We start from the raw sequence: 27,119 nt of genomic DNA, 5'->3' as shown, positions 1-27,119 counted from the left end.
AAACAACAAATCATCCCAAATTGAGGAGGTGGACTTTGAGAGCAAGATATATGATTATTTCCCCCTTTTTCTCTTTTTGTGAGTGTGTATGTATATGCTTCTGTGTGAGATTTTGTCTGTATAGCTTTGCTTTCACAATTTGTCCTAGGGTTCTGTCCGTCCTTTTTTTTCTTTTTCTTTTTAAAAATTTTTTTTCTTAATAATTATTGTTTACATTAATAACTTTATTTTATTTTATCTAACTTTATTTTATTTTATCCTCTTTTTCTTTCTTGCTTGCTTGCTTTCTTTCTTTTCTTTTCTTTTCTTTCTACTTATTCTCCCTTTTATTGTGAGCCTTGTGGATGAAAGGCTCTTCGTGCTCCAGCCAGGCATCAGGGCTGTGCCACTGAGGTGGGAGAGCCAAATTCAGGACACTGGTCCACAAGAGACCTCCCAGCTCCACGTAATATCAAATGGCGAACATCCACCAGAGATCTCCATCTCAACACCAAGACCCAGCTTCACTCAACGACCAGCAAGCTACAGTGATGGACACCCTATGCAAAAAAACAAGCAAGACAGGAACACAACCCCATCCATTAGCAGAGAGGCTGCCTAAAATCATAAAAAGGCCACAGACATGCTAAAACACACGACCAGACGTGGACCTGCCCACCAGAAAGACAAGATCCAGCCTCATCCACCAGAACACAGGCACCAGTCCCCTCCACCAGGAAGCCTAAACAACCCACTGAACCAATCTTAGTCACTGGGGACAGACACCAAAAATAACGGGAACTACAAACCTGCAGCCTGCGAAAAAGAGACCCCAAACACGGTAAGATAAGCAAAATGAGAAGACAGAAAAACACATAGCAGCTGAAGGAGCAAGGTAAAAACCCACAGGACCTAATAAATGAAGAGGAAATAGGTAGCCTACTTGAAAAAGAATTCAGAATAATGATAGTAAAGATGATCCAAAATCTTGGAAATAGCATAGAGAAAATCCAAGAAACATTTAACAAGGACCTAGAAAAACTAAAGAGGAAACAAGCAACGAAGAACAACACAATAAATGAAATTAAAAATACTCTACAAGGGAACAAAGCAGAATAACTGATGCAGAAAAACAGATAAGTGACCTGGAAGATAAAATAGTGGAAATAACTACTGCAGAGCAGAATAAAGAAAAAAGAATGAAAAGAATTGAGGACAGTCTCGGAGACCTCTGGGACAACATTAAACACACCAACATTCGAATTATAGGGGTCCCAGAAGAAGAAGAGAAAAAGAAAGGGACTGAGAAAATATTTGAAGAGATTATAGTTGAAAACTTTTCTAATATGGGAAAGGAAATAATCAAGTCCAGGAAGCACAGACAGTCCCATACAGGATAAATCCAAGGAGAAACACGCCAAGACACATATTAATCAAACTGTCAAAAACTAAATACAAAGAAAACATATTAAAAGCAGCAAGAGAAAAACAACAAATAACACACAAGGGAATCCCCATAAGGTTAACAGCTGATCTTTCAGCAGAAACTCTGCAAGCCAGAAGGGAGTGGCAGGACATATTTAAAGTGATGAAGGAGAAAAACTTACAACCAAGGTTACTCTACCAGCAAGGATCTCATTCAGATATGATGGAGAAATTAAAACCTTTACAGACAAGCAAAAGCTGAGAGAGTTCAGCACCACCAAACCAGCTTTACAACAAATGCTAAAGGACTTTCTCTAGGCAAGAAGCACAAGAGAAGGAATAGACCTACAATAACAAACCCAAAACAATTAAGAAAATGGGAATAGGAACATACATATCGATAATTACCTTAAATGTAAATGGATTAAATGCTCCCACCAAAAGACACAGACTGGCTGAATGGATACAAAAACAAGACCTATATAATGCTGTCTACAAGAGACCCACTTCAGACCTAGAGACACATACAGACTGAAAGTAAGGGGATGGAAAAAGATATTGCATGCAAATGGAAACCAAAAGAAAGCTGGAGTAGCAATTCTCATATCAGACAAAATAGACTATAAAATAAGGACTATTAGAAGAGACAAACAAGGACACTACATAATGATCAAGGGATCGATCCAAGAAGAAGATATAACAATTGTAAATATTTATGCACCCAACATAGGAGCACCTCAATACATAAGGCAAATAATAACAGCCATAAAAGGGGAAATCAACAGTAACATATTCATAGTAGGGGATTTTAACACCTCACTTTCACCAATGGACAGATCATCCAAAATGAAAATAAATAAGGAAATACAAGCTTTAAATGATGCATTAAGCAAGATGGACTTAATTGATATTTATAGGACATTCCATCCAAAAACAACAGAACACACATTTTTCTCAAGTGCTCATGGAACATTCTCCAGGATAGATCATATCTTGGGTCACAAATCAAGCCTTGGTAAATTTAAGAAAATTGAAATTGTATCAAGTATCTTTTCCAAACACAACGCTATGAAACTAGATATCAATTACAGGAAACGATCTGTTAAAAATACAAACACATGGAGCTAAACAATACACTACTTGATAACGAAATGATCACTGAAGAAATCAAAGAGGAAATCAAAAAATACCTACAAACAAATAACAATGGAGACACGACAACCCAAAACCTATGGGATGCAGCAAAAGCAGTTCTAAGAGGGAAGTTTAGAGCAATACAATCCTACCTTAAGAAAAAGGAAACATCTCAAATAAACAACCTAACCTTGCATCTAAAGCAATTAGAGAAAGAAGAACAAAAAAATCCCAAAGTTAGCAGAAGGAAAGAAATCATAAAGATCAGATCAGAAATAAATGAAAAAGAAATGAAGGAAACGATACCAAAGATCAATAAAACTAAAAGCTGGTTCTCTGAGAAGATAAACAAAATTGATAAACCATTAGCCAGACTCATCAAGAAAAAAAGGGAGAAGACTCAAATCAATAGAATTAGAAATAAAAAAGGAGAAGTAACAAGTGACACTGCAGATATAAAAAGATCATGAGAGATTACTACAAGCAACTCTATGCCAGTAAAATGGACAACATGGAGGAAATGGACAAATTCTTAGAAATACACAACCTGCCAAGGCTGAACCAGGAAGAAATAGAAAATATGAAGACCAATCACAAGCACTGAAATTGAAACTGTGATTAAAAATCTTCCAAGAAACAAAAGCCCAGGACCAGATGGCTTCACAGGCGAATTCTATCAAACATTTAGAGAAGAGCTAACATCTATCCTTCCCAAACTCTTCCAAAATATAGCAGAGAGAGGAAGACTCCCAAACTCATTTTACGAGGCCACCATCACCCTGATACCAAAATCAAAGATGTCACAACAAAAGAAAACTACAGGCCAATATCACTGATGAATATAGATGCAAAAAATCCTCTACAAAATACTAGCAAACAGAATCCAACAGCATATTAAAAGGATCATACACCATGATCAATAGGGGTTTATCCCAGGAACGCAAGGATTCTTCAATATATGCAAATCAATCAACATGATACACCATATTAACAAACTTAAGGAGAAGAAGCATATGATCATCTCAATAGATCCAGAGAAAGCTTTCGACAAAATTCAACACCCATGGGGAGGGTGGGAGGGAGGGAGACGCAAGAGGGTAGACATATGGGAACATATGTTTATGTATGACTGATTCACTTTGTTATAAAGCAGAAACTAACACACCATTGTAAAGCAATTATACCCCAATAAAGATGTTAAAAAAAAAATTCAACACCCATTTATAATAAAAATCCTGCAGAAAGTAGGCATAGATGGAACTTTCCTCAACATAATAAAGGCCATATATGACAAACCCACAGCCAACATCGTCCTCAATGGTGAAATACTTAAACCATTTCCATTAAGATCAGGAATAAGACAAGGTTGCCGACTCTCACCACCATTATTCAACACACTTTTGGAAGTTTTAGCCACAGCAATCAGAGAAGAAAAAGAAATAAAAGGAATCTAAATTGGAAAAGAAGAAGTAAAGCTGTCACTGTTTGCAGATGACATGATACTATACATAGAGAATCCTAAAGATGCTACCAGAAAACTACTACAGCTAATCAATGCATTTGGTAAAGTAGCAGGATACAAAATTAATGCACAGAAATCTCTGGCATTCCTATACACTAATGATGAAAAATCTGAAAGTGAAATTAAGAAAACACTCCCATTTGCCACTGCAACAAAAAGAATAAAATATCTAGGATTAAACCTACCTAAGGAGACAAAAGACCTGTATGCAGAAAATTATAAGACACTGTTGAAAGAAATTAAAGATGAGACAAATAGATGGAGAGATATACCATGTTCTTGGATTGGAAGAATCAACATTGTGAAAATGACTCTACTACCCAAAGCAATCTACAGATTCAATGCAATCCCTATCAAACTACCACGGGCATTTTCACAGAACTAGAACAAAAAATTTCACAATTTGTATGGAAACACAAAAGACCCCGAATAGCCAAAGCAATCTTGAGAATGAAAAATGGAGCTGGAGGAATCAGGCTCCCTGACTTCAGACTATACTACAAAGCTACAGTAATCAAGACAGTACGGTACTGGCACAAAAACAGAAAGATAGATCAATGGAACAGGATAGAAAGCCCACAGATAAACCCAGGCACATTTGTCACCTTATCTTTGATAAAGGAGACAAGAATATATAGTGGAAAAAGACAGTCTCTTCAATAAGTGGTGCTGGGAAAACTGGACAGGTACATGTAAAAGTATGAGATTAGAACACTCCCTAACACCATACACAAAAATAAGCTCAAAATGGATTAAAGACCTAAATGTAAGGCCAGAAAGTATCAAACTCTTAGAGGAAAACATAGGCAGAACACTCTATGACATAAATCACAGCAAGATCCTTTTTGATCCACCTCCTAGAGAAATGGAAATAAAAACAAACAAATGGGACCTAATGAAACTTCAAAGCTTTTGCACAGCAAAGATAACCATAAACAAGACCAAAAGACAACCCTCAGAATGGGAGAAAATATTTGCAAATGACGCAACTGACAAAGAATTAACCTCCAAAATTTACAAGCAGCTCATGCAGCTCAATAACAAAAAAACAAATAACCCAATCCAAAAATGGGCAGAAGGTCTAAACAGACATTTCTCCAAAGAAGATATACAGATTGCCAACAAACACATGAAAGAATGCTCAACATCGTTAATCATTAGAGAAATGCAAATCAAAACTACAATGAGATATCATCTCACACTGGTCAGAATGGCCGTCATCAAAACATGTAGAAACAATAAATCCTGGAGAGGGTGTGGAGAAAAGGGAACACTCTTGCACTGCTGGTGGGAATGTAAATTGGTACAGCCAGTATGGAGAACAGTATGGAGGTTCCTTAAAAAACTACAAATAGAACTACCATATGACCCAGCAATCCCTCTACTGGGCATATATCCTGAGAAAACCATAATTCAAAAAGAGTCATGTACCAAAATGTTCATTGCAGCTCTATTTACAATAGCCAGGACGTGGAAGCAACCTAAGTGTCCATCATCGGATGAATGGATAAAGAAGATGTGGCATATACATACAATGGAATATTAGCCATAAAAAGAAACGAAACTGAGTTATTTGTAGTGAGATGGATGGACCTAGAGTCTGTCATACAGAGTGAAGTAAGTCAGAAAGAGAAAAACAAATACCGTATGCTAACACACATATATGGAATCTAAGGAAAAAAAAAAAAAGGTCATGAAGAACCTAGGGGTAAGACAGGAATAAAGACACAGACCTACTAGAGAATGGACTTGAGGATATGGGGAGGGGGAAGGGTAAGCTGTGACAAAGTGAGAGTTGTGGCATTGACATATATACACTACCAAACGTAAAATAGATAGCTAGTGGGAAGCAGTCACAGAGCACAGGGAGATCAGCTCGATGCTTTGTGACCACCTAGAGCGGTGGGATAGCGAGGGTGGAAGGGAGGGAGACGCAAGAGGGAAGAGATATGGGAACATACGAATATGTATAATTGATTCACTTTGTTATGAAGCAGAAACTAACACACCATTGTAAAGCAATTATACTCCAATAAAGATGTTAAAAAAAAAAGACTATTTCCCAACACACTCTGCTTGAGTTCCAAGAGTTAGAACCAATCCCACAGCATGCAGTTTTAACCATACCAAGAATCTTTAAAATTTGTAGCCAGAATCATATTGATAAAACTGGTTAACCTTCTATAAACCTAGCTCCACAATTTCATATGCATCTAAGGTAATTATGGAAGGGCAGCTTAGCATTTTTTTCTTTTAATAAAATTATATTAATTAATTTTATTTCAGAGGTTATTTTCTTATCCTTGAGAGTATTAATTATTAAATCATATTTTGCTTTGCAACATCTGTAAAGCAATTTCAAAATATGGCTCTTTCTAAGGAATAGAATTATTAGAAGGGATGTCTAGTCCTAGTGCAATTTCCTGGTAACTTCCTACTAGACATAATCATAGCCTAGGTTTTTTCAGAAATATATATTTATTTTATTGTTGTTATTGCTATTTGGCCATTGTTGGAAAAGCTACAAAGCTCATGTCTTGCCAAATAGGCGCTAACAATATAAATATAGATCTAAACCAATTCAGATTTCTATTGTTACCGGCACAGCTGAAATAGTAATATCCTGGGTTTTCAACTGAAGTAATAAGGTTTTACGAATATATTTATGACCAGAGATTCTACTGTCAATTTTGTTTTCGCTTGGTACTTCGCAAAAACCTTGTAATAGGATAGCAATGACCTTTACTTAGATTAAAGTCATCAGGGAATTGAAGCTGGTGACAATTTTACAGTCTTTTAAAATGGAAATCACTACTTTTTATTGAAAAGCCCTATGGGCAAATCATGGAAAACAAATGCAATTTTGAAAATTACTTCATTGATGGGATTTTAATAGCAATGTTTGATATCAGTTTGAAGGGAGTTAGCATATCTACTCAGCTTGTGAAAGTCAGAAGGGAAGAGCAGAAGAACAGTTTCCAGTTCCAGAGAGGTCATAAGGGACTAAAAAATTGAGACTGTGAAAATGGTAATATCAACATTGGCAATAAATTATATTTTCCTTAATGGCATACAATACTATCACTACTGATCTAAGTAGACAAGAGGTGGGTTATACAGTAAACTGAATTCTGAGATATCTTATTTCCTGGATAATTTCTTCTCCAGTGCTGGAATCCTTATAAGAATTGGAGCAGAATATCTTGATAAACAGTCATACCTATGCTTTGCAAATGAAATTTATCCATCTCTATATTTCCTTGCTTGGTGGGGACTAGGGAAGTTTAACAATAAAACTAATCCATAGCTTCAAAGTTTTTATAGATAAGTGACATAAAGAATACTTTCTGAACTGGATGCCACCAGTTGGAAAAAGATGGAATATTCAGGGCCTGTAGAATTGTCTAAACTGTAACTTTTGCATGAAACAACCATGGATTAATCAGATTTAAACATCTCAGTTAAGCAGCAAAATACCATTACCTCTCACAGACGTTTCAAAAACGCTTATCAAATGGTTATACACTTATTCAGAACTAGAGTACAGCTTCCTTCAACATTCATTCCTACTTATTCCTGAAATTTGAGGGAAATTTGCTTCATGATTATATCTAGTACATTCTATGCTTAAAATTAATCAGTTCCTCTTCTAACATACCAATTGATTGGAAGATGAACTCAATTAGAATATAGTGGTTGTCAGGAGAGTAATTTATTATAGATAATCTGCAGTGTGGATATTATAGTGGCAGATACATCTTTTATTAAATACTGTTGAGGGCTGTTGGCCAGCTTAGGCCAAAGATCATCTTTAATGAGTAAAAGACCATTCATAGTTTTCTGTCAATGTCTTTGTTTTCAATGTTTACATAAAAACAAACAAACAAAGGTCTAGCTTGTTGTCAACATGCAATTTTATTTTCTGAGGCAAGTCACTTAACCTCTTTAAATTTAAACATTCTTATAAATTGAAAGGTTGTCTAGTTGAACTCTATAGGTGTGCCAGTAACTCAGGACCCAAAGGTAAATGAACCATATTTTGCCCTTATGTTATTCACAGACTAGGGAATGGCAGCGATATAAACTAACAGTTGCAGGACAGTGTGCAGTCTAAGCTAAAAAGTGTAACCAGAGTTGGGAGAACAAAGAGATATAATAATGTATAGAGAGTGACCTAAGTGCTTCCAAATTAAAAAAAAGATTGGTGATATTTTTGCCTCTAATGACAAATTTGATTGCAAAGGGCTACATATTTCAAATCCTATGCAAAGAAAATTTGAAATATCTCTTTTCAGCAATGGTCCTCTCAAATATACACACTAATATTCTAGATATTACCATTATGCCATATCTTTATAGGCACAGCATATATGTAATAGTACTATTTATTGAAGACTTTGTTAGTTCTGCTTAGTAAATGTTTAACAGTTAGGGAGAGTTAAGTCATTATACAAGTTCATTCAATGACTTATTATTATGGTAAAGAATCTGAATTTTGTCAAATATTTCCAGTTTTAAAAATATAAAGATAGGGGCTTCCCTGGTGGCGCAGTGGTTGAGAGTCCGCCTGCCGATGTAGGGGACATGGGTTCGTGCCCCAATCTGGGAAGATCCCACATGCCGCGGAGCGGCTGGGCCCGTAAGCCATGGCCGCTGAGCCTGCGCGTCCGGAGCCTGTGCTCTGCAATGGGAGAGGCCACAACAGTGAGAGGCCCGCATACCACAAAAAAAAATAAAAATAAAAAATAAAAATAAATAAAAATAAGTTTATATTTTACAACCAAATACTATCAAAAAGTAATGACAGTTAAATCAGTTCTAAAATGGTGGGCATGATTAGAACTTGTAGAAAGGAAGTAAAATATGACCAGAAGGGAATTGTAAGGTACACCTGACAATAGTGCGGGTGAATAGAGAAATCATGGATTTTGTACTGGTTCAGTAGCTGTCAAGGAATATATAAGTGAATCTTTGAAACCTAGATATGATTGTATCATATAAATAATTTAATAAAGTAAAATTAAACCAGAGTATATAATGTAGTTATAATTTAAAATTATACCCCCAAAACACAAAATATACAAACATATATCAAATATTGTATTTCAAGGCCTCATTGACTTAGGAGATTCTTATGAAAAATTTAAATATTTTCTCCCCATCACCACTCCAAAACCAAATTTAGATGTGAATAATTAACATTGTGATAGGTTTTAGTTTGATGTAGTGGCGATGGTAGACGTATAAACATTGGATGCTAGCATTAGAAGTATTGATTAAAAAGTAACTTCAGTTTGGAAATACCGACAGACCATCATCCCAACTGCTATATTGGTGATCTGATGTATGGTGTAAGAGGCACCTACTCTTTCTCTAGATGGAAAAATATTACAAATTGGGCCTGAAAAACCAAGAATCCTCATCAGAATTACATTCTCAAGACTAGGAAGGCAAGCATTCTGATTCCAATTAATTATTCTATCTCTTTATTCTCATTAGTGCCTCTCATGTCAAGTGTACTTTTGAAATAATCTTTGATGAAAGAATGAAACATTTTCATGAGGGTAATTCCTGAGAGATTCAGCCTTGTGGAATACGCCTATCTGCTTTTACCTATCCATATGCAGCAGATACTCTGTGCAAAGAGATGGTATATATTTGGCAAAGGGAGCCACATAAGACCATAAGACTCAGGTCCAAACACAGAAAATTTATTGCAGTTGGTAAGGAGAGCTAACACACCAGTGAGGACAAGAGTTTTAGAAAATAGTCTCCAAAGCAGCACTTAAGATAGAATGTGATAACCTTCCTGCTTGGGGCCAAAGTCAAGAAAGCCCCCTTTAGTTCCAACCAAGCCTGGAGGAATTGCCCAAACTGCAGAATAGTTCATGGACAAAAGTGTTTAGTTCCTCGCACAGATTTATTCAGTAAAACTTAGAAAATAAAAATAGTGAATAGGAAAGAAGAGGACCGTTGTGTGCTTAGGCCATAATTTTTGGACTAATCATTGCACGTTAGATACAGAGGGATAAAACACTTTTCAGTACACATGCCAGCAAGTGATTAAAACATCTGGAGACCTGGAAGTATTAATAAATAATTCATACAAGAACAGAGTAATTAAAAATTAAGACAATTAAGTGATCCAGGACAAAGACACAACTCTCTTCTTTAAACGTCTACTTTAGGCCAGGCATTCTAGCAATTTGTTTCTATGCATACATATATTTATTACACATGTATGGCTGTGTGTGTATACATACACACACATAAATACAAATATAATAGACAACTGACAGGTGCAATAATCTTGTGGCATATATATGTATACACACAGATACACACACACACACATCACACACATGTGTACTCATGGTAGCCATACTGTCATACTGTCTTATTTTAAGACAGGAGCAACCAGAATACATATAAAAGTGGTATTAACTTTTTTCTCATATTCTTACAACTAAAATATTGATTTTCTTATACCTCGCAACTTTATTATGTCTCTATCATTTAGCAAACTTGCTTATTTTTGTGAGTTACAATTGTCTATGTGCTTTTTCTGTCTCCTCTAGAAAATTGTAAATTCCTCACGTACCACTTAATCCTATTCACCTCTGCATCCCATATGCCTTGCTCAATTCTTTGGGAAGAGTGGACTCTAGCAAATTCTTTTTGTAGCCAAAGTTGATCAAATACAAAAAGGACTTCCCTTTTTGTACTTCCTTTCTAGGACTACCCCTGACAAAGTACTACAAACTGGTTGGCTTAAAACACAGAACTTTACTCTTTCTGGAAGCTGGGAGTCTGAAATCAAGGCACCAGCAGGGCCATGCTCACTCTGAAGGCTGTAAGGAAAAATACCTCCTTGCTTCTTCCAGCTTCTTGTGGCCCCAGGCATTCCTTAGTTTGTGGCAGCATAACTCCAATCACTGCCTCCATCTTCACGTGGCTTTCTTTGTGTGTCTGTGCCCTTTCCTCTTAGAATGACATCAGTCATTGGATTTAAGCCACTCTAAATCCAGGAGGATCTAATCTCCAGATCCTTAACTAATTACTCCTATAAAGTCTCTATTTCCAAATAAGGTCACATTCTGAGGTTTTTGGATGGACATGAATTTGGGGAGGACATAATTCAACCCAATACACCTGTAAATCAGACATTTCTATAAGACAGTCAATAAGTACATCATTTCTTCATCCAGCAAATATTTATTGAGGGCTTCCCTGGTGGCGCAGTAGTTAAGAATCCGCCTGCCAATTCAGGGGACACGGGTTCGAGCCCTGGTCCGGGAAGATCTCACATGCCGCAGAGCACCTAAGCCTGTTGCAACAACTACTGAGCCTGCGCTCTAGAGCCTGAGAGCCACAACTACTGAAGCCCGCGCGTCACAATTACTCAGCCTGTGAGCCACAACTACTGAAGCCCGCACGCCTCGAGCCTGTGCTCCACACAAAGAGAAGCCACCCAATGAGAAGCCCACAAACCACAACGAAGAGTAGCCCCCGCTTGCCGCAACTAGAGAAAGCCCGTGTGCAGCAACGAAGACCCAACGCAGCCAAAAATATATATATATATATATATATATATTTATTGAACTTGCTATGAATCAGATGAAGGAAAATGTCAATGAACCAAACACATTCTCTGCCTTCAAGGTGCTGCTCACTTTTTATTGGGATGGGGGGCAGCAAATATAAATAGATTTTAAATAGGAGAATGTATACATATATATGGAGGTATACAAAGAAATAGATACAGAAATAGAGATAGAGGTAGAAGTAGAGTTAAAGAGATTATCAGTGCAATAAATAGAGCAAGAAAGGAGAATAAACATCACATCATTAAGGTTCTACTTCTTTGATTTGTATTAGCAAAGTCCATATAAGCCTCTAAGTCATATTTTGAATAGGAGTCTATTTAGCCTAGTATTATTGTAGCTTAAATAGCTCCTCAAAATGAAGTCTTCTCATTCTCAAGGACCTTTTTGTGTAATGAGTTATGGTAGATATATGGTAGAATTATAATTTAGCATGCTATTTTTAGTGGTCTTCCATGTAAACAAATAGATAATAAAAATCTTAAAGAAATGTAATTCAAACTTAAAAGAGTCACTGACTAAGCATAATAGAGAAAAATTACAAATTTGCCTTTTGATAACTATGATGTTGAGATTCGGTCCCCTTGCTTAAAAATGGAAACAAAATGGATCCTTAAGTAGATAGTCATGAGGATTAAATGAGATAACAACATATGTCAGGGTGGTAACCTAGCACATTACGTGGCACATACTAAGTTTTAAACTAATGCTAGCTGAAGCTAAATGACTGTTTTGGGTTTTTTTTGTTTTTTTTTTTGCGGTACGCGGGCCTTTCACTGTTGTGGCCTCTCCTATTGTGGAGCACAAGCTCCGGACGCGCAGGCCCAGCGGCCATGGCTCGCGGGCCCAGCCGCTCCACGGCATGTGGGATCTTCCCGGACCGGGTCACGAACCCGTGTCCCCTGCATCGGCAGGCGGAGTCTCAACCACTGCGCCACCAGGGAAGCACTAAATGACTTTTTAATTACTCTTTCTCCTAATATTCATCATAAAATTGTAATATAGTTTTTGCTGTCATTCATACAGCTATTGACTGTTTTACTGTAATTGAACTGAATTTATGGCCTCACCTGAGTTCATAATAAGAGATTTTATTAAGAAGACCTGAAAGAGGAGCTTCCCTGGTGGCGCAGTGGTTGAGAGCCCGCCTGCCAATGCAGGGGACACGGATTCATGCCCCTTTCCGGGAAGATCCCACATGCTGCGGAGCAGCTAGGCCCGTGAGTCATGGCCGCTGAGCCTGCGAGTCCGGAGCCTTTGCTCCGCAACGGGAGAGGCCACAACAGCACAACATTGAGAGGCCTCCGTACTGCAAAAAAAAAAAAACACCTGAAAGAGGTCAGAAAAATAGCCTTCACTATTAAAGGGAACTTCTCAGCTTCTTTTTAATTATTTTACCCCCATTGAATTTAAATCTTCCTTTAAATATCTAATCATATTCCTCTATAAGTTAAATATATTACAAGGTAAATTATTTTAGTGCAATTGACATAGTTTTATCATACCTCCAGGAAATTAATTTACCATACAAATGTCATGAGTTGCCTCCTCTGATAGTTGCAAGCAAATTGATACTGAATAGCACCCTCAGTAGCACTCTTATGCTACGATGAGTAGTTTGTTTATGAATAATATGGGCAATCAGAAGAGGGAATTGCATTGAGAAGAGGGGACAATGCCACTCTACCTTTAAAACCACGTCAGTCTTCTAGATGGAAAAACTGCATTTGGTTAGGAGTACATGTTTCTCTCCCATCTCATCTGATTTTGCTCTAATCAAACTATTGTCAATCCTTTTATTTTTAATTCAAGCCTAGGTATTCCTCTACTTACTGTCGAGAGATTTAGATGAAGTATCTGTTCCTTTTGACAGACTAAATCTGTAAGACCACTTTCCTTAGTTTGTCATGCAGTATTTAATAATTCTCTCCTTGAATTCAGAGTTTCTTGAAATGGGCTGAAATCTAACAATATTTCTGGCAGAAGCAGTTATACCAGACATCTTAATTATTATGTTTCCAAGGAAATGACAGGCTACATAGGGAAGCTGACATGTCTCCCTACAGGTATGTGCTTTTTATATTGGAACTTTAGGCTATTATAAATTACCTGGGCCTGAGACTGGCATGAGCACAAAGCCTCAGATATAAACCATCTGCCATATAATGAAGCTAGTGTTAACCCCTTCAGATTTCCCCTTTTTGCCTTGTGGTACACTGCCGAATGTAAGACTTGTAAGAGCACACAGATTTCTAAATGGGCCGTAAATTTATCTGACTGTCTCATTTTCTTTATTTTCTTGAACCCCTGCTGTTTATTCTCCACTGTTGGAATCATTCCTAAAGATCAGATTGAACAGGAAGATGGAGTAAGCTGGAGTCATCCATCTGAGGAGTGCAGGAGGTTGGCAGTTATTCTGTAGGGTTCATGCTCTTGACACCTATTGTTTGATTTGAGTCCCTGCCTACTCTGCTGAATGCCATGTTTCCACACCAGGGAAGGAATGTGATCTTTGCACCTGCTGTCTCCTCGTTAGAAGGGAGGGGAGCTGCACTTGAGTGATCTTTGAGTTAAGCAGCTGACATAACAGCACTGTGCAGTAAACTGAACAGAGCAAATGTGTTAAACTGCTTCCTGTTGGGAAGGTATTTTGAATTGTACTGCCACACTCTTTTAGCTTGCTACCTGAATTTGGGCCACTTTGCTAAGTATCATTCCATTGCTAAAATCCTCCACCAAGTGTAAGTTCCGCTGCTAACAATTGAAAAGGTAGTGATTAGTAAAACTGTAATTCTCCAAATACAGGGAAGTATCAAACGGTGCCTACTAAACTTTGTGTTATTAAACCTCTAGGAGTATGTGACTGATGTATTTCATTCATAAAGTAAAAATAATGATATGTATTTTTTACAAACATATATTTATAAAATGTTTCATTACCTACTGAGAGAAAACACTGTACCATTATAAATTTTAAAAAGCTTTGGAGAGATCAGGAAATGGACTAGAGTCTGGTCTTGGATCTAACACTTCCTTTCTATATTACCTTAGATATGTTTGAATGTCTGTTTTTCACCAAAAACAATAAAGAGGGCTTCCCTGGTGGCGCAGTGGTTGAGAGTCTGCCTGCCGATGCAGGGGACACGGGTTCATGCCCTGGTCTGGGAAGATCCCACATGCCGCGGAGTGGCTGGGCCCGAGCCATGGCCACTGAGCCTGCGCGTCCGGAGCCTATGCTCCGCAACCCGGGGGGCCACAACAGTGAGAGGCCCGCGTACCGCAAAACAAATAAATAAAAATTAAAAAAAAAAAAGAAAAAATGTAAAACGAATAAACCAAAAATCCAGCTATGTTATGCCCTGCCAACTTCATAGTGCAGTTGCAACAATCAGATGAGAGGAAAAATGTGACAGTGGTTGAAAAACTGCACAGTGTTATAAAAATGTACATTATTTATCACCATTTCATGGGCTTTCTTTTATAATTAGAAATTGCTCGTCCTCTTCTGGGAACACAAATCAGCAAACAGTCCCCGAATGAAAAAATGAGTGGTGTGATTTTGTTAATGAGTGTCTGCTTGATAAATCTGGTGGTGAAGAGGACCTTCATTCACAATAGAGCATCCTGTCAGTCTCTCACTACAAATAAAATCCAGTGAGATCCATCAGGACACTGACAGAAGCTGTTAGTAGGGACTCCTGCCTATAGACAGCTCAGCCAGATTGATGAGTTTATAGAAGTCCAGACTCTACACTGCTTCTTTATTAGTTATTCCAGAAGGTTTTCCAAAAAATTTACATGTAGCCTCATTTATATATTGTTTTATAGGTGGTTTATCTTAGCATAAACCTCAGACATAAGGGAATGTCACTTTCAAATAAGATATATAACAAAAATTATACAATATGATATTATAATCAAGAGTATTCTTCCCTTGCATCCACGTTAAATGTTTTTTATTATATATTTGGTTTTCTACCCAAGATAGATGATTTCAAGTGTTGATATAACCAATGATTTAGCTACTTACTAGAGTTAATTAAATACTATTTTATTGCTAATTACAACACAGGTAATAAATAATCTTAGATTACAAAAACAAGGAAAAATTATTATGTAAATACCATTTTGAAGTATCTTTATTTCAGTTCTTGAAAGATAATAAAACATATTCATTGCAGACATTTTTATCACTTTTTGATAAAATATCAGTTACCAGATAGGGTGCAAGTTATGAAATTATATATCAATTTCAAATTTTAACTGTTCACTCTTGCCATAACTCACTTCTTATAGCAGAGTTACCAGCCCACTTTTCTGAGCCAGTGCATTTATTTCCCAGCTGTTGTGAGAGTTGACTTCTAATGGCTCAAAGATTCCCTCTTCTTGTAAAATTGCCCTTGGCAAAATAGAAGATGACTCATTGAGAGGTCTTGCCCATCCAGGGGAAGCCCACAGCCAAGGACTGACTAAAAGGGGGCACAAATTCCTACTCCTTTTGCCTCAAGTTGGGATCAACTTTGTGTTGCAATGTATGCAGTTTAGACCTGAGACCACGTCCTTGCATGGGTCTCCACTGTGTCATCCCTCTTTCTTTATGTAAATCTTTTCTAAGAGAAAATCCTTGATAAATCGTGTGTTCTCAAAATCTTGTCTTAGTCTCTGTTTCCAGGAACTGAATCTAAGAGAGTTAGTACAGGAATGGCCCTAAGAAGTAGATTCTAAGGATTCTGGAGTTCAGTCATGCATCAGCTAGCAAACAATAAGAATCCCGTCTCTCCATACTGGGATATTGATGTTTCTTAACATCCTGTAGAAGGCAATTACTAAGATTTTTACACACAGTGAACTGGAGGAGTGGAAGGAAATGGACTGGCTTATCTCTAACATTAGAGAGGTATAGGGCAAATAAGAATTATAAAGACTATTTAATCAGGTGCCTATTACTGAGAACTACTGATGCTTTTAAGAGAGAAAATTACCAGTTTAAGCAATTAAATACTAATTAAAAGAAAAGCATGAAAGCCAGAGTTGCCTCTGTGGAAGCATGTGATCTGTTTATTACCCTCTGCTGGAGAACAATCGTCTCCTAATGTTCCATTGAGCCTGTGCCTCCTCTAAACCATCCAATGCCTCTGGAACTTAATTATAAACAATATTTTTAAGAGAAGTTTCTTTCTTGTTCAGGCAATGACAATAGCTCTCTAAGCAAAGGCTCAGTTAATATTATGAGCTTGCAGAATTATTCATGGTTTTGAGGCTAGTTAATACTCAGTTTTATCCCTCTGCATGCTATGCCCCAGGGCCAAGTACCTGGAAGGATACATAGCAAACAGTATAAAAAGTGTGATATGGAAACCTATAGTAGATGCTATGGACAGGCTAATAATAAGGTTTATTTTGAAATAGATATTCTTTGTTTTTCAATATAATATTGAATATATTCAATATATATTGAATATTATATATTTAATTCAATAAGACCTCCTTATTATCTATAAATAAAATTTACATTGAGAAATAAATTCAATAATTAAATCCTAATTGATTCATAGGAAATGTCTTGAAAAAATTAGTAAAACATTTCGCACTTTTCTGTAATACCATATTATTCCCTTTTTTGTGTCTGTAGATGTGTATGTATTTATCGCAACTGAAGCATTTTCAGTTTTCCTTTTTGCTAGTTAAAGAATTACTTCTAAAAACTGTATTTTAATCCATTCCCTTGATGTTTCAGAAACCTTTATATATGGTCACTTTAGGCAGTTACCTGTCCTACCCAATCAGCAGGCTCTGGATTAAATGGCTTAGAAAAGTAAAAGGAAATGGAAAATCCTCGAGGCAATATTTCTTTACTCCACAATTGGTCATGTGTCCAGCCCAATTATTTTTTTATAAATGTTCCCCATTGTTGAATTTTTATTAGGAAAATATGAACTATTTAAAAAATATGTTACCCAGAAGTTTATTAGTGATATAGTAAACAAAATGACTTTTACTTACATGCGCAAAAAAAAAAAAAAACAAAAAAGGAACTTGCTTAAGCAATTGTAAGGTGATTTCCCCTACCCTATTTTTAGTGCATTGTAAAATCTTTCAGTTCATCCGTTGTTATATTAGAGTCGTTCATCCTTTCCTCACTACAGTTTTACTCTTCATCAGTTAGTGACTGAATATAATTTCCTCAAAACAATACTGAATTATAATACTTTGGTTTACAAAATCTATACAAGAATAAGTAGGGGAATGTTTTAAGTAAAATTCTGACATTGAAATACAGCACACATAAAAAGTACACAAATAGGGGCTTCCCTGGTGGTGCAGTGGTTGAGAGTCCGCCTGCCGATGCCAGGGCACATGGGTTCGTGCGCCGGTCTGGGAAGATCCCACAAGCCGCGGAGCGGCTAGGCCCGTGAGCCATGGCCGCTGGGCCTGCGCGTCCGGAAACTGTGCTCCGCAACGGGAGAGGCCACAACAGTGAAAGGCCCGCGTACCAAGCAAAAAAAAAAAAAAAAGTACACAAATAACAACTGTACATATACAGGAATGAGGACAAAATTAATATACCCAGTTAACTCCCAAACATGAGAGAAAATAGATCATTACTTATTATCTCAGAAGCTTCTCAGTTACCCCCATCTAATTACCTCCCTCCTTCCTCTTCAAAGTTTAATCATATTTTCTGCCTTCTATCATCATATATTTGTTTTATCTGCTTTTGAATCTTATATAGATAAAATTACTTGTGTCTGGGTACCTTCACTCAAAAAATTTGGGGGCTTCCCTGGTGGCGCAGTGGTTGAGAGTCCGCCTGCCGATGCAAGGGACACGGGTTCGTGCCCCAGTCCGGGAAGATCCCACATGCCGCGGAACGGCTGGGCCCGTGAGCCACGGCCGCTGAGCCTGCGCGTCCGGAGCCTGTGCTCCGCAATGGGAGAGGCCACAACAGTGAGAGGCCCGTGTACCGAAAACAAAAAAAATTTTTTTTGGAAAGTTTATCCATGTTTTTGTATGTAATAGTTCATTCATGTTTATTTCTGTATCATATCCCATTGATTAAATAACAATTTATCCAGTTTTCTGTAGATGAACATTTGTATGGTTTCATTTTTGGCTATTACAAAAGGGTGCCACTATGAACATTTTTCACATGATTTTAGTGGACATTTGTATGCATTACTCTCATGTATATACACCACAGTACTAAGTGAATTTAGAAAAAATGCAGTATACAAAGTTAAGATACATAAATTTATTGTAGTTCTCTGTACTAGCAACAAAAAATATGAATATTTTAAAAATCCATGTACAATAGCATCAAAGGCCAAATAATTAGGAATAAAATTTTTTTAAGATGTGTAAGATGTGCACTAAACTATAAAATATTACTAAAGGAAATTAAAGAAGATCTAAAAAATGGAGAGATATACATGTTCATAAGTTGGAAATTTCAATATTGTTAAGCTGTCAATTCTCTGCAAATATTTCTATATTTAGAGCAATTTAAAAACAATCTCAGCAGGACTTATTTTTTGAAAATTTCAAATCTTAATCTGAAATGTATATGAAATACAAAGAACATAGAAAATAAATATCATTCTTGAAAAAACAAATTTGGACGTCTTGTATTACATGTCTTCAAGAAATAATACAAAGCTACCATAATCAAGACAGTATGTCACCGACATTAAGGATCAACAGGTAAAGAACCCAGAACTGAACACAGACTTATATAATTATTTGATTTTTGACAAAGGTGTGTAATTATCCAATGGAAAAAAGGAAAGTTTTTTCAAAAAATGGGCCAGAACAATTGAATATTCTTTTGAAAAAACCATTAACCTTGACATCTTTCTCACACCCTATATCAAATTAATTAAGATGAGCCATATGTGTGCATAAAAGCTAAAACCATCAGCTTAAAAAACTAAACATGAGAGTATCTTTTTGACTAAAGAAATGAAAAATGTTTTCAGACAGATCACAGAAAGCAGTAACCATTAAAGAAAAATTGATAAACTGGATATCATCAAATTTAAAACCTCTGCTCATCAAATTTAAAACCTCTGCTCATCTAGAATATATTGCCAGTTCTTGCAACTCAATGAAAAAAACAACTCAAAAAAAGTGAGCAAAATTTTGAGCAGACACTTCAAAATAAAACATAAAAACAATGGTCAAAAACAGGTTAAAAAAATTGCTTAACATCAACTCAGCAGTGGAATTCAAACTAGAACTATAATGAGCTGTTACTAAAATATTTACCCCTTCATAAACAGCTAAAATTTGAAGTTTGATTTTATCAAACAGGCAAGATGTGGAGTGATAAAAAAAGTCCATTTTTTGGTGGTAATATAAAATGGTGCAACTACCTAGATAAAATTTAAGCAGTTTCTTTGAAAACTAAATAAATACTTACCCCAATCACCCAGCAATTCCAATTCTAGATTTACCAAATAGAAATAAAAATATATGTCCATAGGTGACTCATACAAAATTGCTCATAACACTTTTATTTACAACTGCCAATGACTGGAAACAAACCAAATGTCTAGCAACAGTAGAATGAAAAATAGCTATTGTATATTTATACAATGGACAAATACTACACAATAAAAAGGAATAAAATACTAATACATGCAATAACATGGATAAATCTCAAAAAGTCACTATGATAAGTAAAAGAATCCTTATAGACAAGAATTCATTATAAATAATTCCATTTACTTGTTAGAACACGTTAAAAAAATCTATGATGGAAAAATCAAAATGGTGATGACCTCTTGGAGGATAGGGCTGGAAATTAAATGGGAAAGGGTATGAATGAGCTCTCTAAGTTGATTGTAATATTCAATATCAAGATGGGGATTAAATACAGCATTCATCAAAGCTCAGTGAACATATAGTTGAGATCTGCGCATTTCATTGTATACGGAAATCTGCATATATTTAAAAAACGTGTAAACAAATATAGAATTCTAATTAATGGTATGCATGCTGAAGTATGTAGCAGGAAGTGTATGGATGTCTGAAATTTATTTTAAAATCTATAAAAATAAATTATATCAACGGATGGATACCAAGGTGAATATATGGACACATGTGAGATAAAAAATATGAATGGCAGAATCTAGATGGTAAGGATGTGAATGTTAACTGTAAAATTCTCTACTTTTTTGTATATTTAAAAATTTTAATAATAAAATGTTGAGAAAAACTGACCAGGACTTTTGCTGCCAGCCAAATTAGAAAAATTGCTACCAGACTTTCTCTCTTGAGTAGCAACTAGAAAACACAGAAAAATATATGAAATAAAATTTTTCTGACAGTGGACAACAGACAACTGTGACCCCAGAGAAAAGGGAAACAAATGATAGAAACATAACTTTGCTTGCTTTCTGGCTGGAGTCATTTCCAGAATGAAGACAAGGGTGGTGGATACTAAGCAGTGTACACTGCACTGAGTTAAAGAGATGGAAATTCAGCTTGCAATAGCAGAGACAACTGGAACTTAAGATGGCAGAGTAGGAAGAATCTGAGCTCACCTCATCCCACAGGTACACCAAAATTACAACTATTTACAGAGCATTTGTTGATGAGAAAGACCAGAAGACTAATGGAAAAGATCTTCTACACTAGAAGATATAAGGAAGGAACCACAACAAGATGGGTAGGAGGGCTGGAGACATGTTATAGTCAAGACCCATACCCCAGGGTGGGCGACCCACAAATTGGAGGATAGTTATAATAATAGAGCTCCTTTCTAAGAAGCAAGGGGTCTGAACCCCACATCAGGCTCCCCATCCTGGGAATACTACACCAGGAAGATGAGCCCCCAGATAGTTTGGCTTTGAAGGCCAGAAGGGCTTACTTTCAGGAGAGCCAGAGGGCTGTAGGAAATAGAGACTCCGCTCCTAAAGGGTGCACACAAAATCTCACACTCTCTGACACCCAGGGCAGAAGCAGTAATTTGAAAGGAGCCTGGGTCAGACACACTTGCTGATCATGGAGAGCTTCCCAGAGAGTCAGAAGGCAACTGGAATTCACCCTGGAGACATAGACACTGGTCCCAGTCAGTTTTGGGAGATTGTTCTACTACAAAAAAATGTTGCTGGCAAGTGCTATTTTGGAATCTTCCCTCTAGCTTATTAGCACTGATACCTGGCCTCACCCATCAGCTTCTTGGCACCAGTACTGGGACACCTCAGGCCAAGCACCTAGGTGGGATGAGACAATCTCACTCACCAGCAAGCCAGCTGCCTTTAGATCCCTTGAGCACACACCACCCCAGAACCTGTCCCTGTCCACCAAAGAGCTAGGGCCCAGCCCCACACAGCAGGGCACTGGCATTAACACCAAGACCCCCAGAGCCCTGCAGCCAGAAACGCTGGGACCCATCTCTGCTCACCAGGGGCCAGCACTAGTCCTAGGACCAACTTCACACATCAGTGAGCAGGCACCATCCCCAGGACAACCTGGGCCCCAGTCCCACCTACCAGCAGGACAACATATCAACTCCAGAACACCCAGGGACCTGGAGTCAGAGAACCTGGGACCTGGCTCTACTTACCAGTGAGCCAGCACTAGCACCAGAACCCCCTAGGCTTCAGCCCTGCTCACCTGTGAACTGACACCAGCTCCACGATCCCTGTGCCCCTCAGCCAGAGATCCCAGACCTTGCTCCCCTCATCAGTGGGCCTTTACTAGCTCTAGGACCTGGTCCCACATACTGGCAGGGGTACACTAACCCTAGGACTACTGAAGCCCCACAACCTGTCATGTCAGGAGGACCCAGACCACCCTTCAGCAGGCCTGCACCAGCCTCAGGACTCCCTGAGCCTTGGTTCCACCCACTAGCAGGCCAATGCCAGCTCTGGGATACCTAGGGACCCTCAGCCAGTCACCTCAGCATCTGACCCCACCCACCAGCATGCAGACACCAGCTTCAGAACACCAAAGATGCCACAGCCAGCCATGTCATGAACCAGCCCCACCCACCAGCAGGCTGACACTAGATCTGGGACACTTGTCCCTGCAACCAATAGACACACAAAAATCTTTAACCAAATTCAACATTTATTTATGATAAAAACTCAACAAAGTGGGTATAGAGGGAATATAACTCAACATAATTAAGGCCATTTATGACAAACCCATATCTAACATCATACTCAACAATGACAAATTGAAAGCTTTTCATCTAAATTCAAGCACAAAACAAAGATGCTCACACTCACCACTTGTATTTAACACAGTATTGAAAGTCCTTGACACAATACTCAGACAAGAAAAATAAATAAAAGGTATCCAAATTGGAAAGGAAGAAGTAAAACTGTCACTGTTTGCAGATGACATGATACCATACATAGAAAATTCTAAAGACACCACCAAAAACTACTAGGGATCACCAATGAATTCAGTAAAGTTACAGGATAAAAAATTTATATACAGAAGTCTGTTGCATTTCTATACACTAACAGTAAATTATCAGAAAGCAAATTAAGAAAATAATCCCATTTACAATTGTACCAAAAAGAATAAAATACCTAAGAATAAGTCTAACTGAGGAGGAAAAAGACTTTTAAATGGAAAGCTATATGATACTGATGAAAGAAATTGAAGATGACACAGACAAAAAGATATACCATGTTCAAGGACTGGGATAATCAGTATTGTTAAAATTACCATACTACTCAAAGCAATCTACTAATTCAACATAATCCCTATCAAAAATACCAATGGCAGACTTCCCTGATGGCACAGTGGTTAAGAACCCACCTGCCAATGCAGGGGACATGGGTTCGAGCCCTGGTCTGGGAAGATCCCATGTGTCACAGAGCAACTAAGCCCATGCACCACAACTACTGAGCCTGTGCTCTAGAGCCCATGAGCCACAACTACTGAGCCCACGAGCCACAACTACTGAGCCCACGTGCTACAACTACTGAAGCCCGTGCACCTAGAGCTGTGCTCTGCAACAAGAGAAGACACTGTAATGAGAAGCCCATGCACTGCAACGAAGAGTAGCCCCTGTTCATTGAAACTAGAGAAAGCCCACGCACAGCAATGAAGACCCAATGCAGCCATAAATAAATAAATTTATTAAAAAAAATACCAATGGCATTTTTCACAGAACTAGAATAATTCTAAAATTTGTATGGAAGCACACAAAACTCCAAATAGCAAAACTATCTTGAGAAAGAAGAACAACGCTGGAGGTATCATGCTCCCTGATTTCAAAATACATTACAAACCTATAGCTATCAAAACGGTATGGTACTGGCACAAAAACAAACATACAGATTAATGGAACAGAATACAGAGCCCAGAAATGAACCCACACTTTCATGGCCAAATAATCTACAAAAAAGGAGGCAAAATATACAATAGGGAAAAGAAAGCCTCTTCTATAAATAATGTTGGGAAAACTGTACAATTACATGCAAAAGAATCAAACTGGACTACTCTCTCACACCATGTACAAAAATACATTCAAAATGAAGTAAAAACTTAAATTTAAGACCTGAAACCATAAAACTTCTAGAAGAAAACCTAGGCAGTAATCTCTTTGAGTTGAATCTTAGTAATATTTTTTTTGGATAAGTCTCCTCAGGCAACTGAAACAAAAGCAAAAATAAACAAGTGGGACTACATCAAACTAAAAAGCTCTTGCACAAGAAAGGAAAGTGTCAACAAAACAAAAACCTCACCTACTGATTTGGAGAAGATATTTGCATCTTCTGATACATCTGATAGGAGTTTAATATTAAACATATACAAAGAATGCATACAATTCAACATCACAAAAACAAACCAACCCATTCAAAAATGAGCAGAGAAACTTAATAGACATTTTCCCAAAGAAGACATATAGATGGCCAACAGGCACATGAAAAGATGTTCTACATCACTAATCATCAGGGAAATGCAAATCAAAACCACCATGAGATGTCACCTCACACCTGTTAGAAGGCTATTAGCAAAAAGACAACAAATAACAAGTGTTTTTGAGGATGTGGAGGAAAGGGAACTCTAGTGCACTATTGGTGGTAATGTAAATTGGTGCAGCCACTATGGGAAACAGTATGGAGATTCTTCAAATAGTTGAAAGTGGAACTACCATATGATCCAGAAATTCATCTCCTGGGTATTTTATCCCAAGAAAATAAAAACACTAATTAGAAAAGATATATGCACGCTGATGTTCATTGCAGCATTATTTACCATAGCCAAGATATGGAAGCAACCTAAGAGCCCATCAGTAGATGAATGGATAAAGTAGATGTGGTATATATAAATACAATGGAATATACTCAGCCATAAAAAAGAAGAAAATCTTGTCATTTGTGACTACATGGATGGACCTAGAGGTTATTATGCTAAGTGAGATAAGTCAGAAAGGCAAATACCATATGATTTCATTTATATGTGGAAACTAAAAATCAAAACAAATGAACAAATTCAACAAAACAGAAACAGAGTTATAGACAGGGAGAGCAAACAAGTGGTTGCTCGAGGGGAGAGGTTGGAGGGAGGAAAGAAAAATGTAAGGGAGATTAAGAGATACAAACTTCCAGTTGCAAAATAATTGAGACATGGGTATGAAATAGGCAGCGTGGAGAATATAGTTAATAATTATGTATGGTGACATATAGTAACTAGACTTATCAAGGTGCTCATTTTGAAATGTATAGAAATATCGAATCACTATGTTGTAAAACAGGAACTAACAGTGTTGTAGGTCAATTACACCTCAGAAACAAAAAAACACTCATAGGTAAAGAGGTTAGATTTGTGATGATGAGAGGTGGAGGGTGGGGGTGCAGGGGTGGTTGGATGCAGGCAGTCGAAGGGTACAAATTCGCAGTTATAAGATACATAAGTACTAACTTGTAATGTACAACATAATAAATATAATGAACACTGCTCTATGTTATATATGAGAGTTAAGAGAGTAAATCCTAAGAGTTCTCATCACAAGGACATTTTTTTCTATTTCTTTAATTTTGTATCTCTATGAGATGATGGATATTCACTAAACTTATTGTGATATATTTATGATGTATGTAAATCAAATAATTATGATGTACACCTTACACTTAAAATGCTATATCCAACAAAAACACCTTTCAAATTTGAAAGGGAAATAAAGATGGTTTCAGAAAAACAAATAATTAAAGAATTTATCAAAGGTAGATGTTGGATTACAAGAATTTAAAGAAAGTTTTTCAGACTATAAGAAAATGATAGATTAATCCATTGTCAGTTGCTTCATTTGCATATATTTTCTCCCATTCTGAGGGCTGTCTTTTTGTGTGGCTTATGGTTTCCTTTGCTGTGCAAAAGCTTTTAAGTTTCATTAGATCCCATTTGTTTATTTTTGTTTTTATTTCCATTTCTCCAGGAGGTGGGTCAAAAAGGATCCTGCTGTGATTTATGTCAAAGAGTGTTCGTTCTGTTTTCCTCTAAGAGTTTTATAGTGTCCAGTCTTTAATTTAGGTGTTTAATCCATTTTGAGTTTATTTTTATGTATGGAGTGAGGAACTGTTCTAATTTCATTCTCTTACATGTAGCTGTCCAGTTTTCCCAGCACCACTTATTGAAGAGATTGTCTTTTCTCCATTGTATGTTCTTGCCTCCTTTGTCATGAATTAGGTGCATGGGTTTATCTCTGGGCTTTCTATCCTATTCCATTGATCTATATTTCTGTTTTTGTGCCAGTACCATATTGTCTTAATTACTGTAGCTTTGTAATATAGTCTGAAGTCAGGGAGCCTGATTCCTCCATCTCCGTTTTTCTTTCTCAAGACTGCTTTGGCTATTCGGGGTCTTTTGGGTTTCCATACAAATTGTGAAATTTTTGGTTCTAGTTCTGTGAAAAATGCCAGTGGTAGTTTGAAAGGGAGAGCACTGAATCTGTAGATTGCTTTGTGTATCTAAAAAAAATTTGTGAATCTAAAAAAAAAAAGTGGTTGTGATGAACCTAGGGGCAGGACAAGAATAAAGATGCAGGCGTAGAGAATGGACTTGAGGATATGGATGGGGGAAGCGTAAGCTCGGACGAAGTGACATAGATACACTACCAAATGTAAAATAGATAGCTAGTGGGAAGCAACTTCACAGCACAGGGAGATCAGCCCGGTGCTTGTGACCACCTAGAGGGCTGGGATAGGGAGGGTGGAGGGAGATGCAAGAGGGAGGGGATATAGGGATATATGTATACGTATAGCTGATTCACTTTGTTATACTGCAGAAACTAACACAACATTGTAAAGCAATTATACTCTAATAATAAAGATGTTAAATTAAAAAAAGAAAATGATAGGAATTTGGTTTCACAACTGACATGTAGACAACTTGGAAGTTGTCACATCCATCCTTACAAGAAGAAAAAGATCAAACTGAAAATCAACATTACTCTGACTCATCAAAGAACGAGACTTGAAAGTGTAAAT

Source organism: Lagenorhynchus albirostris, chromosome 5, assembly GCF_949774975.1.
Source record: "Lagenorhynchus albirostris chromosome 5, mLagAlb1.1, whole genome shotgun sequence".
Classification (NCBI taxonomy): Eukaryota; Metazoa; Chordata; class Mammalia; order Artiodactyla; family Delphinidae; genus Lagenorhynchus; species Lagenorhynchus albirostris.
The sequence above is the reverse complement of the archived record's forward strand: the minus strand, read 5'-3'. Positions refer to the sequence as shown.